Source organism: Bos taurus, chromosome 6, assembly GCF_002263795.3.
Source record: "Bos taurus isolate L1 Dominette 01449 registration number 42190680 breed Hereford chromosome 6, ARS-UCD2.0, whole genome shotgun sequence".
In the NCBI taxonomy this organism is placed as follows: Eukaryota; Metazoa; Chordata; class Mammalia; order Artiodactyla; family Bovidae; genus Bos; species Bos taurus.
This window is the reverse complement of record NC_037333.1, coordinates 97438306-97455496: the sequence shown is the minus strand read 5'-3', so window position 1 is coordinate 97455496 and position 17191 is coordinate 97438306. Positions and strand designations below refer to the sequence as shown.

Sequence of the window (17191 nt, the reverse complement as noted above, 5' to 3'; positions counted from 1 at the left end):
GGCCAAAACCACCGGTTCCCACTGGATGGGGTGTAGTTGTGTTTTTAACACCATATTTCGCTTAAGCCTGTGCTCATAGCTTGTGGAAAGAGAGGAGCTACGTGTGGACAGCACTCCTCTCCTGGGACCAGGGTTCTTCACCTTCCCTAATCAATGGAAATTGACTAGAGGCCAGATAAGAAATTCAGGCAAGGCTTTACTGGGGCCCTGCTGCAGTGTGAGTATGTGTGGTGGGGGGGGGGGGGGGTGGCAGTGGAGGGTTGGGAGAACAAACAACAGGTTCCCTGACTTGCTCGTTCCCCGATAGGAGGGGCTAGCTTGTTCCTTATATGGGGTGAGGGTAGGGATGTGCCCAGGGGTCTGGCGGAGGAGTGGCTTAGGTGGTTTGCCTACCACTCGGGTGATGCAGTGTGCAGGGGAAATGTGCCATAACTTGCTTTTGCTCCTGACAACTCTGTTTTTGCTCCAAGCTCCTCTAAGGTAGCAGTTAGGTTTTTTGGTCTCTTTGCCAAAATTTGCCCCAACTATGCATGCATACAGTTATTTTCAGTCCCATACAGTTTCTTTGTATTTTGTTGCTCAAGGAGAGGTGTGTCCAGGAGCAAGCATGGCAGCACTGCAGCACGGGGCCCCACGTCCCAGCCTTCTCAATGTGACGACACTGTGTGTGAGGGTGGGTGCCCACACCAGGCCCATGGTGTGGTCCTTGTGATCACTGGTGGGAGATGACCTGGGCTGCTCACTGGGATATCCAGAGTCTCAAAGCAAGAGTGAATGAGCAATGTAGGTGATGACGTTCTGGTTCCAGTAAGCAGGTTTCTCACACCTGACGGGGAGGATGGGAAGACCCACTTCAGCTCCTTCCTGGTCCCGGAGGAACCGTCCATTGAACGCACACACAGCTCCTTGAGAGCCAGAGGGGCTCCCTCAAATCCCTTCTGTGGACTAAAAGGCACTTAAGCGCGCCTGATGGCATAGAGTGTTTGTTCCAGGTGTGCCGAGCGAGGAGCTCAGCTGTTCGCACTGTTCTCTTCACCTCCTGCTAGAGGGAGCCATTTGCAACACACAGGATCAGAATTCTGAGAGTCACCTTGTTACAATATGTTCAACTGAGGTGAGACGGGAAAAATGATCTCCAAGTGGATACTTTGTCTTTAGTGTTAGTTGCTCAGTCCTTTCTGATTCTTTGCAATGCCATGGAATGTGTAGCCCATCAGGATCCTCTGTCCATGGGATTCTCCAAGCAAGAATACTGGAGTGGGTTGCCATTTCCTTCTCCAAGGGATCTTCCTGATTCAGGGAATCAAACACGGCTCTCCCGCATTGCAGGCAGATTCTTTACTGTCTAAGCCACCAGGGAAGCCCTATATATACTTTGGCCTGGATGGTTTCAAAGCACTATTCTAAACGTGAAGGTCCTGGGACTTCCCTGGTGGTTCAGTGGCTAGGAATCCACATTCCCAGTGCAGGGGGTCTGGGTTTGATCCCTGCTTGGGGAGCTGGATCCCACTTGCTGAAACTAGATCCCACGTGCCACAACTAAGACCCAGTGCAGTCAAATAAACAAATATATTTTTAAAAAGTGGAGTCTTTGCTTTTGCCTTGATGTGGGAGATTTTTAAACAAGGATACTTTGGAGCCTTTTCCATCACCTGCTTGCTCATTTTGAAGCCAGGGGCCTGAATCCATTTAAAGGCACTGAAATGGACAGGCCATTTTCATGTGGTTTTGTTTAAACATTACTTGACTCCTTGGCCTTCATTTATACAACCCAGGGATGGCTGCATTGTCAGCTGGGAGACAAACAACCTAAGGAAAAATATGCAAAATCGCTGCTTCTCCATCCATAATATGTAAGAGCTATTAATAGAACAATGATTGCTGCATCTGTTCTTAGGCCGGAAACTACGGGAATCGATTGCAAGCAAGCTTAGGAAGTACTCGGTTCAGCTTTACCCAAGCAAAAGATGTGGCCAGAAGCCATCCTAGTTGTGTATCCCTAAAAAAGGAAAGAAGGGACAAGTCTCAAAGACAGCATCACTCAGAAAACCGACCCTCTTTCCAAACCCATGTGAACAGCTGATGGAGATATTCATGAGGCATCATTGCGATGACCAGATATTTATGCACCATCTTGGGGTTTTTTTGTTTGTCTTTGTTTCCCTTTGAATTGTTTGAAGTTCCCATCGAAGAGATGCCCTTAAAATGAGCATTGCTGTGTCCAGGAAATTGCAGCTTTACAACACTTGGAAACAATAACATGCTTCAGAATAAGGTCACCAACCCATCGTATGCCATGGGAATTTGGCTGCCAAAGCTCCCCACTCTATGTTAGAATGGGGCTGCTCAGAGATCGTTTAAACCTTCCAACCAACTTGTCTTGGTTAATCTGATTTTTACAATGTCTTCTGTTGTAACAGTCGGTCTGTTGTTTTCCCATTTGCTTTAACTTGAACACTGCCACATCAGAGAGAGAGAGAGAAAATAGGACAGCTTGAGGAGGTGTAAAAATATAATTACTCTTTGAAAGTATGCATATGTATCTATTTTTTTGCTACTCCCATTTCACTTGTCTTTTCAGCTCTAAATAGGAGAATGTTCCTGGCTTGTGGGTATATAGTACTGAAGGGTTATTTCTAACTGAAAAGAATATCCTTTATTACAAGTTCTAGGCCAATGATTGTAGTGCATTTCTAAAATTTCTTTTGCATTAGAAAGAAAGTCAAAGGGAAGAACATCAGGTATGACAGACCACAAGGTACCATAGAACCTTAGCAATGTGCATGCTACATGTTAAGTCGCTTTAGTTGTGTCCAACTCTTTGCAAGTCTGTGGACTGTAACCCACCAGGCTCCTCTGTCCACGGGATTCTATAGGCAAGAATACTATAGTAGGTTGCTGTTCCCTTCTCCAGGGGATGGATCTTCCTGACCCTGGGATGGAACCCGTGCCTCTTGTGTCTCCTGCATTGGCAGACAGTTCTTTACCATTAGCTTCACCTGGGAAGCCCTAAATCTTAGCAAACGAGTCTGCAAATGACACCTCAGATTACTGAAATTTTGCTCAGCACACCACCTTTCAAAAAACAATGGACAGAAAAAGAGGGGGGAGGGAGGAGGAAAACTTCATTAGAAAGAAATGTATTTCCCCAAATTCCACATAATTCTGACCACATTTGGCTCAGTTTTCTGAATGTATTACAGCTGCGGCTGTAAAATAATAGGCAAAGAATTCACATCTCCCATTTAAGAGCCATGCAGATCATGCCAGACTTAATCACCAGTGTTTTCCCAGCAGACAGAACAGGGCCTGAGATGGGAGGAGTTCCATAAATGTTACTGAATGACTGGATGAATGAATGGATGAATGCAATGCCATGCCATGCAATGCAATGCAATGCAATGCAGAAAGAAACTATTTAGTATTGCTGTCTTAGGTTTGTAACTCATTCCGTTCTTTACCTTGTTAAAGGTGAAACCCCAGGCAAGCAATCCCAAGTTTGTGGTGTGCATACCAGTATCCTAAGCTCCCAGCAGAGAGCTTACCATGTACCAAGACCTCAACATTGCTGGCCCAGCTGTCACTGTTTGTGAATACAGATGGGATGCAGCAATCCAACGTACAAAAGTAAACTGTGGACTTAAAAAAATATTCACAACCTCCAAGCTGAGAGTTTATATTTTATTTTTTGCTTTTCAAACTTTTTATTTTGTATTGGGGTATAGCCAGTTGACAATGCTGTGATAGTTTCGAGTACAGCGAAGGGTCTCAGCCACACATATACATGCTTCCATCCTCCCCCAGACACCCCCACCCCCCATCCAGGCTGCCGTAACATTGAGCAGAGTTGCCTGTGCTATGTAGTAGGTCCTTCTTGTTTATCCATTTTAAATACAGCAGTGTATACATGTCAATCCCAAATTTTCCTTTCCCCTCATCCTTCCCTCCACCCCAGCAACCATAAATTCATTCCTTAAGTCTGTGAGTCTCTTTCTGTTTTGTAAGTAAGTTCATTTGTATCATTTCTTTTTAGACTCCACATACAAAGGACATCATAGGATATTTCTCCTTCTCTGTCTGACTTACTTCACTCAGTGGGACAGTCTCTAGGTCCATTCATGTTGCTGCAAATGGCATTATTTCATTCTTTTTATTGAGTAATATTCTATTAATGGCAACTCACTCCAGTATTCCTGCCTGGAGAATCCAATGGACAGAGAAGCCTGTCAGGCTACAGTCCATAGCATCGCAGAGCTGGACATGACTGAAGTGACTTAGCAGAACCACGTCTTCTTTATCCATTCCTCTGTCAGTGGGCATTTATGTCACTTCCTGTTGCTATTTAGTTGCTAAGTTGTATCTGACTGTTTGCAACCCCAAAGAGTGTAGCTCACCAGGCTCCTCTGCCTGCGGGATTTCCCAGGCAAGAAAGTTATGTTTTCTTCAGTGGGAATTTTTAGCACTTCAAGCCTGGGAGATGGCATTTCAAGTAACCCTGAGAGAAAAGAGGTGAAGGAATGAGCTAGGTTACATAGAAGTTTATTCGAGTACTAATACTCGAAGATTATTCAAGTCTGAAAGCAAAAGATTATTAATGAAAGAAAACCAGATAGCTCAACTTAAGAAATTTAGCACTTTTCTATGTATGGGAAGATGCAGGAGCCTGGGCTCACTGAAGTCATTCCTTTGTTCCCCTCAGCTATGCTGGGGGAGGTGGGCAGTATCCTGTTTTCACATCCTGAGCTTCCTCAGGGCTCACTGTGGGGAGTGGCTGTAGTCTGATGGCTGCTAGACGGCAGGTATTCTTTCCTTCCTGAGTTTCCCCCAGGGCGCACCAGCTACCATCTGTGGTAGCTGCAATTGCTGGTGACTGTGACATCCTTGTTCACCAATACGGCAGGAAATAGTCCATTTCTCAAAATCAATTAGAAGACAATTCATAGTACTGTATATATATATGTCAACCCCAAACTCCCAATTCATCCCACCCTCCTTGCCCTCTTGGTGTCTGTAAGTCTGTCCTCTACATCCCAATCTCTCTGCTTTGCAAATACGTTCAACACCAATACAGTATATTAATGCATATATATGGAATTTAGAGGGCTTTCCTGGTGGCTCAGACGGTAAAGTGTCTGCCTGTAATGCGGGAGACCCGGGTTCAATCCCTGGGTCGGGAAGGTCCCCTGGAGAAGGAAATGGCAACCCACTCCAGTACTCTTGCCTGGAAAATTCCATGGGCTGAGGAGCCTGAGGAGTCCATGGGCTCTCAAAGAGTTGGACACAACTGAGCAACTTCACTTTCTTTTCTTTCTTTCACTTTCTTGTACCACTTTTTCTAGAGTCTATGCTGCTGCTGCTAAGTCACTTCAGTCGTGTCCGACTCTGTGTGACCCCATAGATGGCAGCCCACCAGGCTCCCCCATCCCCAGGATTCTCCAGGCAAGAACACTGGAGTGGGTTGCCATTTCCTTCTCCAATGCATGAAAGTGAAAAGTGAAAGTGAAGTCGCTCAGTTGTGTCCGACCCTCAGCGACCCCATGGACTGCAGCCTACCAGGCTCCTCCGTCCATGGGATTTTCCAGGCAGGAGTACTGGAGTGGGGTGCCATTGCCTTCTCCGTCTAGAGTCTATACATATCTGTTAACCTAAGATATTTGCTTTTCTCTTTTGGACTTACTTCACTCTGTATGACAGCCTCTGGGTCCGTCCACATCTCTGCAAATTGTACGATTTCATTCCTTTTTATGGCTGAAGATAATATTTCAGTGTGTGTATATATGCACATATATATATATATATATTCCATTCCATATATATATATATATATGCCCCATCTTCTTTATCCATACCTTTGTCAGTGGATATTTAGGTTGCTTCCATGTCCTGCTGCTGCTGCTAAGTCACTTCAGTCGTGTCCGACTCTGTGTGACCCCATAGACGGCAGCCCACCAGGCTCCCCCGTCCCTGGGATTCTCCAGGCAAGAACACTGGCGTGGGTTGCCATTTCCTTCTCCAATGCATGAAAGTGAAAAGTGAAAGTGAAGTCGCTCAGTCGTGTCCGACTCATAGCGACCCCATGGACTGTAGCCCACCAGGCTCCTCCGTCCATGGGATTTTCCAGGCAAGAGTACTGTAAATAGTGCTGCAATGAACACTGGGATGCGTATATCTTTTGGAATTATGGTTCTCTCCCAGTATATGTCCAGGAGTGGGATTGCTGGGTCATATGATAGTTCTGTTTTTAGTTTTTAAAGGAACCTCCACATTGTTCTCCACACAGCTTGCACCAATTATTTCTGACTCAAGAAGGAAACAAATTCTTATGGAAAGGAAGGAATCTTCCCCATCTCCCATCCCATGATCCCAATACTGTCACATGGCTTGGATATCTTTCACAATCACTTTTCTAAATGTGTAGGAAAAAAAGTAACTTGGTAAGTCCTAAGCCTTCACTTAAGGATTTGACCCTTGATGATTAAATGGGGGTGGGGGAAGGTGCTTGGAATTATAGACAAAAAGAGTTACATGCTTTCACTGAAAATAGGCCAAGCATCATCAAACAATTAAATACATTATTTCCCTTTAATAGAAGCTCAAATCAAATGTCTCACTCAATCAAACTAAGTTAGGAGAGAAACCATCTGTCCACTCCGGGTTCAACTCCAGCAGGCCTGTGTCAAACACCATTGGCTGAGGCCTGTTTGTATCATTAAAAAATTATCTTAACTGCTCACTGCCAAAAGTAATTTGCCTAGTATTGTCCACTCCTCGGAAGCAGAACTAATGTTTCCTGTGGCTGTGAATGTCTGTGAAATAACATCACAAAATAAATGCCTACAGGCAGCTGGAGAGAGTGAGCTGATAACAGAGAGGAGCCCTCTGTAGGAGTTGATAAGACCTAAGGGGACGCATGTGCTGATGGCCACAGGGTCCTCCTAGAAGCCGCCAGACCTCTGAAAGATGGACTGATGTGGGGAGTCTGGACCACAGACACAGGTTTATAAGTAGTCTAGGGCATGTCACTGACTTCAGATTCTGGTTCCCTCAATGCCTCATACAGGAAAGTCCTGATAGAACAAGATGTGTGATGTGTGTGAGAGGGCGGCTCTCAGTCTCTCTCTCTGTCTTCCTCCCCTTCTTCCTCCTCTTCCCCAACACCATGATCATCACCATCCTCTTTCTCCTGCTCCTCCTTCTCTCTCTCCCCATCTCTCTCTCTCTTTAATCTCTGTCTCTATCTCTCTCCCTCCCTTCCTTCCTCCACTTCCAAGGAATTGTTATTCAGTTGATCAGTCGTGTCTGACTCTTTGTGACCCCGTGGACTGCAGCACACCAGGCTTCCCTGTCCTTCACCATCTCCCAGAGTTTGCTCAAATTCCTGTCCATTGAGTCGATGATGCCATCCAACCACCCAAGGAATTACTCGGTCATCTGCCACTGAGGACCTTGCTTTGGGAACTGCAGCTGCTGAGGGTTGGAGAGCCGTGGTCTAGAACCTGGCCAGCTATCACAGGAAGCACACAGGTGGGCAGAAGCACAGCAAGGCAACAGCACGTCCTGACTCCTGCCTTCTCCAAGGCTGGGTTACCTCTCCCTCTGTAGTTGCTCCTCGGAAGTTGTCCTTGGATGCTGGATGCTCTTGGCCCCTCCACCCCGCTCTCTTCTTGAGGAGGCTGAGGGGCACACGTGATATCAGTGAGCTGGCTGAGACTGGAGAATGGGAGCACCAGCAGGATGGGGGGCGGTGAGTGAGGTCCAGGCATCGGTGCCCCAATTCCCTCCATCCTTGCTGCATCCTTGAGCTGATGGTCATGGTCAGTCTCTCTGTCCTCGGAGCTAAGGGGGCTAGTGGTGCCCCTATCTCACTAGCTCCGACTGTTGCTTCCAGTGGCTTAACAACCCCATGCCCCATGCTTTTTCGAGTAGCCTGGATGACAGCCATAGAGGTGTGTCTCTCAAATCTTTTTTCAAGAAAGAATTTGCCAGGACTTCCCTGGTGGTCGAGTGGCTAAGATTGTGCACTTTCAGTGCCGGGGTTCCAGGTTCCATTCCTGGTCGGGAAACTAGATCTTGCATTCTGAAATGAAGATCAAAGATCCCACGTGCTGCAACTAAGACCCAGTGCAGCCAAAAAAAAAAGAATTAGCCATTGAGCTGCAAGGCTGCAGCTAACCAATGGCCCTAGGACTTCGAGATCAGAATTGTTGCTGTTGTTTCCATCTTCCTGAACAGCCCCAGACAGTGACTGAGCATCGTGGGTAAGCCTGGCCGTTTCTGCCCAACAAGAGGGACTCCACTAACTGGCAGTCTTTGCTCACGGTCCCTGCTGAATCAGTTAAGACTCTGTCAGATCTGAATGGTGCTCTGAGGCTTCCCTGCCCAGTCCTGCTTCCTCCTCTGTGTTCTTTCACAGGGATCAGATCAGCATCAAAGAGCACAGAGTTTCCCTGTTCATTCCTATTTCCTTCCCCTTCATCTTCCACAGACATTACCCCCGTAAGTCAGTTACACCCTAACTCCACCCTAGCATCTGTTTCCTGGAGAATCCAGCTACGCCATCGTTTTAACACTCTCTTCAGATGACCCTATTTGACTGTACCCCCTCTTCCCTCCCAGGCCCTCGATGGACATCCCTTAGTATTCACTGAATGCGTTTCCCCTGGGTTCACAAACTGACTCGGGGGTGGGAAGAAGTCCCTGAGAGCTTCGAGGACTGCCCTGCCCATGACAGTGGACAAAGGGAAATGACACTGTGAGGCCCCAGTTTCCATCACATCCCAGCTTCCCCACCACGTTTCCTCATCATCCACTGCTGTGCTTCCATCCTGGCTCCTCCAGGCCTGGGAATAGCATCCCAAGACAACAAGCTGGAGAGACAGGGAGAATCTCCTGGAATGTGGGAACCAGCAGTGACAGGAATAGGAAGTGCAGGTTTCTGGTTTTTCTCAAAAGAACCTTAGAAAAGCACATTTAATCTTAACCTTCCCTTGTGGCTCGGCTGGTAAAGAATCCGCCTGCAGTGCAGGAGACCTGGGTTCGATCCATGGGTTGGGAAGATCCCCTAGAGAAGGGAACTTCCCTGAAGTTCCCTGGTAGCTCAGACAGTAAAGCACCTGCCTACAATACAGGAGACCCAGGTTCAATCCCTGGATCGGGAAGATCTCCTGGAGAAGGAAATGGCAACCCACTCCAGTATTCTTGCCTGGAGAATATCATGTCAGAGGAGCCTGGTAAGCTACAGTCCATGGAGTTGCAGTCGGACACGACTGAGTGGTTTCACTTTCACCCACTCCAGTATTCTGGCCTGGAGAAGTCCGTGGACTGTATGGTCCATGGGGTTGCAGAGTTCGACACGACTGAGTGACTTTCACATTCACATTCATTCATAATCTTAACCAGTTGGAAGAAAGCGTCCAAAGTCATTGAAGACAGAAAGCCAAAAACAGAAACCTCCAAAGTCTATTCATTTTCCCTGGAATCCAAACATGTTACGTCTTGGGAGCTGGACTGTTGGGACATCCTGGGCCTGATAGGTGCTATAAAGAGGGGAGGTTAAGAAGTGGGTGTTCTCTGCAGGGAGGAGGTTGTGCATGGATTGCGTTAGGACCTGTGATGACTAAGGCACTTTGGGGCAATATCTGGCTTAGTCACTCCTAGCCCTATCTTTGCAACATTCCACATATTTCCTAATTCTCTCCAGATGGGGTGAGTGTCACGAAATCCTAAAAACAGAATTAACTTAGTTATAGAACGTGAATATGGGAGCTTCCCTGGTGGTCCAGCGGTTAAGATCTGCTTTGCAGAGGGCAGGGGACATATGTATACCTGTGGCTGATTCATGAGGTTTGACAGAAAACAACAACATTCTGTGAAGCAATTATCCTTTAATTAAAAAATAAATAAATTTATAAAAAGAATCTGCCTGCAATGCAGAGGACACCAGTTCGATCCCTGGTCTGGAAGATCCCACAGGCCATGGGGCAACTAAGCCCGTAGGCCACAAATACTGAGCCCATGTGCTGCAGTTACTGAAGCCTGTTTACCTAAAGCCCAAGCTCTGCAGGAAGAGAAGCCACCATCATGAGAAACCCATGACTGCAACTAGAGAGTAGATCCCACTCTCCACAACTAAAGAAAGCCTGTGCTCAGAGGAGCCAAAAATAAATAAATATTTTTCCAGAAAGCAAGTATGTCCTAGAGAGCCTACATTTAAAGCGGGGGTTGGGGGGAGGTCTAATTTCAAGAATTCTGGCTTATTAACAAAAATACACTTATGTTCAGAGCTTTTGTTGTCTTTAGGGTTCAGAAAATTTAGTCCTATTGTTCATGCCTCATTTTTAGGAGAGGAAAAGAGACAAGGAAAGAGGAAATATGGCTGCAGTACTCTTGAACTTCAGAAATGCTAATCACATCAGACATTGGTTCCTTCATGTAATACACGGAGCCAAGTAGTTCTCCGCTTGTGGCCTCCACCCCCAAATTCTTAGATTTGTGATTTTTCCTTGATTTTCTTTTGACTACAGGGGTGCCTAAGGAAATACCAAGTAAGGGAGAAACTGTACCTCTCTCCAAAGAGCCTGGTAAAAACCCTAATTCTCAGATACCTCAACTTCAGGCAACTTTCCAATCCTGGCTTCACCGAGAATCTCGCTTCCATTTTTGGATTGAGATTCCACATGCACGGGCTTCCTGCCAACGCAGGAGACATCAGAGACGTGGGTTCCATCTCTGGGTCGGGAAGATCCCCTGGAGGAGGGCATGGCAACCCACTCCAGTATTCTTGCCTGGAGCATCCCATGGACAGAGGAGGCTGGCAGGCTACAGTCCATGGGGTCACGAAGAGTAAGACATGATCAAAGCAACTTAGCATGCAGCACACCACCTATATGATACTGGAGTCAGAATCAACATTTGTGACTAGACTCATCCTTGCTACCATGCACAAATGTGTTCCTGAATAGCAGCAAAAATGCAGAACCTTTTCAGGCTCCAGTTCTAGCTCATGGGGCCGTGCTGCCATCAACCACTAAGCCTGGATCAGTGGCTGAAACACTGCAAGCCTTTCTCTCTGTGCTTCTATTCTTTCTAATCCTCGGACACTTTGCCCCCAGAGGCAGCACTCCACACTTCCCCCCGTCATCTTCTCTCTCTTTACCTCAATCTCATTTTCTGATTTATTTCCTCTGACTCTTCCCTTCACTTGATAGAGCTCCCCTGTCCATTTCAATTATTTTCCAAAACTCCCACTGGAAACAAACTCTTCCACTTCAGCCTTCTAGCCTAGAAGCTATTCCTCTGCTTCACCCCACAATCAATGGGGCCAGGCAGGAGACATAAACATTCTCCCACTGGCTGCCTTCCACTGATGTTTCCAACCCATTAGTTCTCCACTCTGGTGCAAAAACTCTGCTCGCTTGATTCCCCCAACATTCACACATTCTCATAACTGCCACCTCCCTCTTGCTCCTCTCATCTGTGACCTCCAAATACACAAAGTGCTTTGCCATCTTATTTACGTACTTTCTCTCTACACGATGTTCAGCAGAAGTTCCTATTATGTCTGTGTGAACAGCATCTCTATATAAGTTTGTGTGCACGCTAAGTCACTTCAGTCATGTCCAACTCTTTGCAACCCCATGGACTGAAGGCTGCTAGACTCCAGTCAAGAATACTGGAGTGGGTTTCTCCAGGCAAGAATACTGGAGTGGATTGCTATGCCCTTCTTCAGGGAATCTTCCCAACCCAGGGATCGAACCCAAGACTCTTATGTCTCCTGCATTGGTAAGCAAGTTCTTTACCACTAGCACCATCTGGGAAGCATAAGTTTAGCTGTACCTAAAATCCTCAAGTTAAGTGGCTTAAATAATATGGAGTTCGTCCACATAAAACAAGTCTAGAAATTAGGTGGAACAGGGTGAGAAGGGTGAATCCATGTTACTGGGGACTCAGTCTTTCTGTTCTTAGCCTTGGTTTCTATCCTTCAAGTGGCCTCAGGGTTCAAACTGACCGAAAGGCTAAAAGAAGAAAAGGGAGAAACAAAACGGCAAATGGGTGCACCTTCCGGATGGCTGCTCACTTCAGTTTTTCCCAGGTCCCCCTCCCCTCTGAGGACTTCTGCTTACATATATTCTTTGCTGTGCCAACTGCAGAGAAAGCTGAGAAGGACGGTCTTTTAGCTGTTTTGAGTGAAATCAATGAAAACTAATATTCTTGCTTTATATTTTTGTCCAATATCATTGACCTTCGCTTCTACTCCACTTCAGCCACCCTATTCTTCATGCCCATTCTTGGTACTTTGTTACGCCTCGCCTCCTTATCAACTAAGTTTTCATATCCTCCTCTCTGGGCTTCCCAGGTGGTTCCATGGTAAAGAGTCTCCCTGCCAGTGCCGGAGACCCAGGAGATGTGGGTTCAGTCCCTGGATCAGGAAGATCCCCTGGAGGAGGAAATGGCAACCCATTCACTTATTCTTGCCTGGGAAATCCTATGGACAGAGGAGCCTGGTGGGCTACCATCCATGGGGTCAAAAAGAGTTGGACATGACTTAGAGATGGAGTGCACACACACACACACACCCTCCTTTCTGATCCTTACCGTCTACCCTGGCAACCCCCATGCTCTCACATCTATTCTTCCACCACATCAGATCAAGTCCCTTGGTCCATTTATTTTAAGACTTTTTTTCATGTGGACCATTTTTAAAGTCTTTATTGAATTTGTTACAATATTGCTTCTGTTTTATGTTTTGAATTTTTGGCCACAAAGCATGTGAGATCTTAGCTGGAGATCAGCACCCCCTGCATTGGAAGGTGAAGGCTTAACCACTGGACCACCAGCAAGGTCCCTCCCTTGATCCTTTTATCCCCTGCCCCTGCCCCTGCATTTGGGTAACTTACAAACTGTTACATCATTTTGGACCCTTGACGAGCCAGACACAAAGATGGAATTAGATGTACCAGAGATTTACTGAGGGAAATGCCTGTAAAGATAAAGGGAGTGGGAGTCATCAAGGAGAGGTTTTGAGCCATGATGCCAGTGTGACACCTGTGAAAGGAGACAGGGAAGGCAGGTCCTGACAGCAGCACAGTTCTGAGAAAATCTCCATCAGGTCACTGGAAAGTCCCGGAGCCAAGATTGCCCATTAGAGGAACTCTGTGTTTGGCAGAAGCAGCCCAGATCCAGTGTGTCCCCTGCACTCAACTTCCGGTCCCTTGGGTCGCCCACGCTTTCATCTACATCCCCTACAATTTCTACAACCTCTCCTGAAATCCCAGCGAGCTCTCCTGCCTGTCTTCCTGTGTCTCTGATCACTTGTTTTCTATGTCTTCCAGGTTCTTGCCTCATTCATTAGTCCATTTGCTCCTGCTTCTTCAACCCTACCAGCAAGAGATGATAGCAGGAGCATAAAACAGCACAGGGAGAGGTCAGGGAACTGCCAGGGACTGGTAGGGCTGGAGCAAAATGTGCAAGGTTGGACATCCTTCATCATGTCAGCAAGGGCCACACAGAGAGGGCTTGAGGGCTATGCCCAAGAGCTCGAGCTTCATCCCACAGTGGGGAGGAGTGAGCCACTGAAAAGCGTTAATCAGGAAATGACATGAAAATGTCATTTAAGGAATTAATCAGGAAATGGTGGATTAGCATTTCATTTGGATCCCTCTGGGGGCAGGATGAAGAGAGAATTTCATGGAGCAGAGACCAGAGCTGAGGCCAGGAGAAGAGCTGTTAACAGATTGTCACAGTGGGCTTGGGAAAGTGAGAATAACAAAGAGACCCAAAAACAAAAGTGAGGATGTTTTGTTGGCAGTAGGATGTACTTCAGGTGTCCTGAACTCCTGGCTCAGCTTTTGCAGAGCTTTCTCGAACTTCCCTTCAGGCAGCCCGCACTCAGCACCTCCCAAACCCACAATTCTATCTTCCTACCTCTGACATCCGTCCTCTCCTGCTTGGGAGTCAAAGTCACCCCACCTAGTGCCTCTGGGATAATCGATCAGATCTTTACAAGTCTTCCTCATAAACATCTCTAGAGCTCGTTTTCTCCCATATCATCAGCTCAGGCTTGCCTGGGCCACTCAACACACTCCTCAAATCTCACCTGCCACCACTCTTCCGCCTGATTTATCCTCCATGTTGCCGTCAGCCACTCATCATCCCTCTGATTGCAGTCTTGCAATGGCTTTCATTTGCTACAAGGAAAAAACCCAAGCCCTTTATCACTGTATATGAGACCTGGCTATAGTACATCTATACACAGCCTTAGCTCAGATGAGTCATCAATCTGCTATGCCACATGGCCTTTCACTGAAGTTACACTGTTAGTTATAGAGGCTTCCTCAAAGTAAATGTTGGATGGCTAGATGAATGAATGAATGAGGGAATGAATGAACATTAGCCATCTAATTTTGACCCGAACTTACTAGATCACAGGTATTATGAATAGTACAAAGCTGCTGAGCTAGTGCTATGGTCTGAATATTTCTGTTCCACCTCCAAAATTCATATTTTGACATCTTGACCCTCAAAGATGATATACTATATTACTATTTATAATATTTGGGTTCTTTTTAGTCACTAAGACATGTCTGACTCTTTGCAACCCTATGGATTACGCAGGCAAAAATACTGAAGTGGGTTGCCATTTCCTTCTCCAAGGGATCTTTCCGAATCAGGGATCAAACCGACATCTCCTACATTGGAAGGCAGATTCTCTACCTCTGAGCCTCAGAGAAGATCATATTATAGTATACTATACTACTATATACACACACATAGTATACTATATTACATATAGTATATATATTCTAATATATATAGTATATATATATATATATATATATATATATATATATATATATATATTGTATGGGGCTTCCCGGATGGCTCAGATGATAATTTGCCTGCAATTCAGGAAACCTGGGTTTGATCCCTGAGTTGGGAAGATGCCCTGGAGGAGAAAATGGCAACCCAGTCCAGTATTCTTGCCTGAAAAATCCCATGGACAGAGGAGCCTGGAGGGCTGGGGCCATGGGGTTGCAAGGAGTCAGACATGATTGAGCAACTGAGCACATATAGTATACTATATTACTATAATACTAATATAGTATTAAGAGATGAGGCCTTTAGAAGGTGCTTAAGTCATGAGATTGGAGCCCTCTTGAATGGGTTCCTTCGTCCCTTCCACACGTGAAGACACAGGGAGATAGCTCATCACCCAACCCTGTGAGTAGCCTGATCTCAGACCTCTAGCCTCCAGAAATATAAGAAATAAATTCCTGTTGTTTGTAAGTTATTGTGTGATAGCAGCCCAATGGACTCAGCTAGGAAAGATGATCTGCTGATTTCTTACTATATTGGAAACAAAATCATTTTTCCAAGTTCCTCATTTCATTTAGAAGATGACTTTAGGGAATAGCTAAGTTCTGAATAGAGCCAAATAATAGAGTATTATGGATTTTCCCTAAACTAAACAAACAAAAAATTATCTATTTAAAAATCCTCACATTATGGCACAAGGGCTTAAGCAAAGGAAAATCTAAAAGCTGTGCTGAAAGAAACATTTCAAGAATCACACTGAACAGATGAAGATTCTCTTAATCCATGAGTCTTATATCCCTATCAGTAGGGAAATGGAGACTATGAATAATGTTTAGATCACAATTTTCATCTTCACAGAATTAAAAATCTGGGTAGTTTTCATGACTCATCTTTTGATTAGGACACCATCCTAAATCCACATATGAAAGTCTTCGAGGATGGTGCATTGTACACAGTATTAGTGACTAACTGTTAGGTGGAACATCCATTAAAATCCATCTGGTGAACAAAATGACAGTTTCATTGTTTTCAATGCCTCATCAAGAGATGCAAAAAAAATTGCCTTGAGTCACCAAGTGATTGTTCGTATTAATCGAGATAAAACTATAATAAGCTGCAGACAGAAGCCCCCACGGCACACCCGAGCTCTCAGAGGCGGGGCCCACGGAAAGAACTCAGGAAGTGCCTTGAAGTCCAGGTTTCCTTGACAACTGCTTCCATAGAACCAGGCGTTCAAAGATAAACTCCAACCAAGCAACGAGGAAGACTAATTGGTGATCAGACTCCCACGTCTAAGGAGGCCTTGCGTTTTGATGGTATCGTGCGAACTATTTCTCAGTTTAAATGGAAATTTAGGTGGCAGTGTATTTTCAACCTTCTCTTCTTTCACTGTTATTTTTCATGGAATTCCCCCTGCTTCTTTCTCAGTTCCAAAATAAGACATCCCTTCTTAAAAAGGATAACCACCACAGTTAAGTTGCTACCTTGGAAAAATCTAACCTAGAAAATAATTCTTTCTCATGTAAAACCAAAATTCCCACCAAAGGGCAGCAGGAGAGTCAGGCGGAAGTGAGTGACAAATGGGAGGGACTTTGGGGGAGATTTAATCAGAACCCTTTCTCCTGGTGTGTTTGGGGGGGTGGGTGATGGATGCGTCAACAATCCTGGTGTACTGCCAAACACTGGGAAATTAGTTCATCGCCCAAACTGTCACAGAAATGCAAGCACACACTGAGAAAGAGCAGGCGACACTCCTACTGAAACAACCTCTTTTCAATTTGCTTGCAGATGGAGATGTCTCAGCAAACAATTCCAGGTGCAAGAAGAAACTAGTGTGCGAACAATAGAAAATCTGCAAAGGGGTGGAGGGGACAGAGAAGTGATGAAAGACATTCAGGGCAAACAGTCCAAAGGAACCGAATATATTGGAACAAAACAAAACCTTTGAGGTGTTGGAAAAATCTTACTAAGCCAACTCTGAAGAAGAAAGCCCAGAAATGCAATTACTCCAGCCCTGAGGAGTAAATACCTAAAATAGGAAGCCAGACAGAAAGCAAACCAGAATAAAGCCTTAAATTAACGGAAGCACTCCAACAAGTCACCTTTTTCTTCTCTTAATTTCTCGGTGATATTTTAGCTGCCTTTTCCCAAATGTGCAATTATCGCAGCAGAACAAAGTGAGAAATGAAATGGCAATGTGCACACCCCAGAGTGGATGAGTGCAAACCCAGAAATCAAGGGCTGAAGGACAGTTGCTAGGCGCAGGCTCTGCTGGTCACCGGGTTGGACTGTCATGTGGGAAATTCAACAAGTCTTTAAAGACTGAGCCTTAGAAAAGTGCTTTGAATCATTTCATCCTAAGTAAAACAAAGAACTA

At 45.6% G+C, this 17191-nt stretch overlaps 1 long non-coding RNA gene across 1 annotated transcript; it reads left to right on the top strand.

Moving 5' to 3' along the window:
* The first annotated feature begins 15986 nt into the window (after window positions 1–15986).
* On the top strand, window positions 15987–16899 carry LOC112447168 (uncharacterized). The gene is made up of 2 exons (XR_003035279.2): window positions 15987–16130; window positions 16603–16899. It is a non-coding gene; the product is annotated as an uncharacterized lncRNA (long non-coding RNA).
* Window positions 16900–17191: the final 292 nt, after the last annotated feature.